This window comes from Procambarus clarkii, unplaced genomic scaffold (assembly GCF_040958095.1).
Source record: "Procambarus clarkii isolate CNS0578487 unplaced genomic scaffold, FALCON_Pclarkii_2.0 HiC_scaffold_98, whole genome shotgun sequence".
NCBI lineage: Eukaryota > Metazoa > Arthropoda > Malacostraca > Decapoda > Cambaridae > Procambarus > Procambarus clarkii.
In genome coordinates this window covers 2,410,022-2,412,590 of record NW_027189131.1, presented here as the reverse complement: position 1 = coordinate 2,412,590, position 2,569 = coordinate 2,410,022, and positions in this window count along the sequence as shown.

Below are 2,569 nucleotides of genomic sequence, written 5' to 3'. Positions count from 1 at the left end.
CACCACCTCCCAAGAGCAAGTGAGGGGTCATTTAGACGTTAATTTCATCAAGTCCCTCTTAATATGGGAAGACACAGTGTCTATGCTTAAGGCACAACTCTTCTAAACACGAGAGTTAAGTATACAACTTTAGAACACTTTCCCACCAGGAGACTCGAACCCTAGCCAGCACAGAAGCCTTCCAGCAACTGGCATAACAGGTACGCCTTAACCCGCTCCACCACCAGCTCAGACCCTTAAAAGAGATGGTAATTTCGGAGTATTTAAATACACCAAAGATCACCACCTCCCAAGAGCACTTGAGCAAGTGAGGGGTCATTTAGACGTTAATTTCATCAAGTCCCTGTTAATATGGGAAGACACAGTGTCTATGCTTAAGGCACAACTCTCCTAAACACGAGAGTTAAGTATACAACTTTAGAACACTTTCCCACCAGGAGACTCGAACCCTAGCCAGCACAGAGGCCTTCCAGCAACTGGCATAACAGGTACGCCTTAACCCGCTCCACCACCAGCTCAGACCCTTAAAAGAGATGGTAATTTCGGAGTATTTAAATACACCAAAGATCACCACCTCCCAAGATCAAGTGAGGGGTCATTTAGACGTTAATTTCATCAAGTCCCTGTTAATATGGGAAGACACAGTGTCTATGCTTAAGGCACAACTCTCCTAAACACGAGAGTTAAGTATACAACTTTAGAACACTTTCCCACCAGGAGACTCGAACCCTAGCCAGCACAGAAGCCTTCCAGCAACTGGCATAACAGGTACGCCTTAACCCGCTCCACCACCAGCTCAGACCCTTTAAAGAGATGATAATTTCGGAGTATTTAAATACACCAAAGATCACCACCTCCCAAGAGCACTAGAGCAAGTGAGGGGTCATTTAGATTTTAATTTCATCAAGTCCTGTTAATATGGGAAGACACAGTGTCTATGCTTAAGGCACAACTCTCCTAAACACGAGAGTTAAGTATACAACTTTAGAACACTTTCCCACCAGGAGACTCGAACCCAAGCCAGCACAGAAGCCTTCCAGCAACTGGCATAACAGGTACGCCTTAACCCGCTCTACCACCAGCTCAGACCCTTAAAAGAGATGGTAATTTCGGAGTATTTAAATACACCAAAGATCACCACCTCCCAAGAGCAAGTGAGGGGTCATTTAGACGTTAATTTCATCAAGTCCCTCTTAATATGGGAAGACACAGTGTCTATGCTTAAGGCACAACTCTTCTAAACACGAGAGTTAAGTATACAACTTTAGAACACTTTCCCACCAGGAGACTCGAACCCTAGCCAGCACAGAAGCCTTCCAGCAACTGGCATAACAGGTACGCCTTAACCCGCTCCACCACCAGCTCAGACCCTTAAAAGAGATGGTAATTTCGGAGTATTTAAATACACCAAAGATCACCACCTCCCAAGATCAAGTGAGGGGTCATTTAGACGTTAATTTCATCAAGTCCCTATTAATATGGGAAGACACAGTGTCTATGCTTAAGGCACAACTCTCCTAAACACGAGAGTTAAGTATACAACTTTAGAACACTTTCCCACCAGGAGACTCGAACCCTAGCCAGCACAGAGGCCTTCCAGCAACTGGCATAACAGGTACGCCTTAACCCGCTCCACCACCAGCTCAAACCCTTAAAAGAGATGGTAATTTCGGAGTATTTAAATACACCAAAGATCACCACCTCCCAAGAGCACTTGAGCAAGTGAGGGGTCATTTAGACGTTAATTTCATCAAGTCCCTGTTAATATGGGAAGACACAGTGTCTATGCTTAAGGCACAACTCTCCTAAACACGAGAGTTAAGTATACAACTTTAGAACACTTTCCCACCAGGAGACTCGAACCCTAGTCAGCACAGAAGCCTTCCAGCAACTGGCATAACAGGTACGCCTTAACCCGCTCCACCACCAGCTCAGACCCTTAAAAGAGATGGTAATTTCGGAGTATTTAAATACACCAAAGATCACCAAATCCCAAGATCAAGTGAGGGGTCATTTAGACGTTAATTTCATCAAGTCCCTCTTAATATGGGAAGACACAGTGTCTATGCTTAAGGCACAACTCTTCTAAACACGAGAGTTAAGTATACAACTTTAGAACACTTTCCCACCAGGAGACTCGAACCCTAGCCAGCACAGAAGCCTTCCAGCAACTGGCATAACAGGTACGCCTTAACCCGCTCCACCACCAGCTCAGACCCTTAAAAGAGATGGTAATTTCGGAGTATTTAAATACACCAAAGATCACCACCTCCCAAGAGCAAGTGAGGGGTCATTTAGACGTTAATTTCATCAAGTCCCTCTTAATATGGGAAGACACAGTGTCTATGCTTAAGGCACAACTCTTCTAAACACGAGAGTTAAGTATACAACTTTAGAACACTTTCCCACCAGGAGACTCGAACCCTAGCCAGCACAGAAGCCTTCCAGCAACTGGCATAACAGGTACGCCTTAACCCGCTCCACCACCAGCTCAGACCCTTAAAAGAGATGGTAATTTCGGAGTATTTAAATACACCAAAGATCACCACCTCCCAAGAGCACTTGAGCA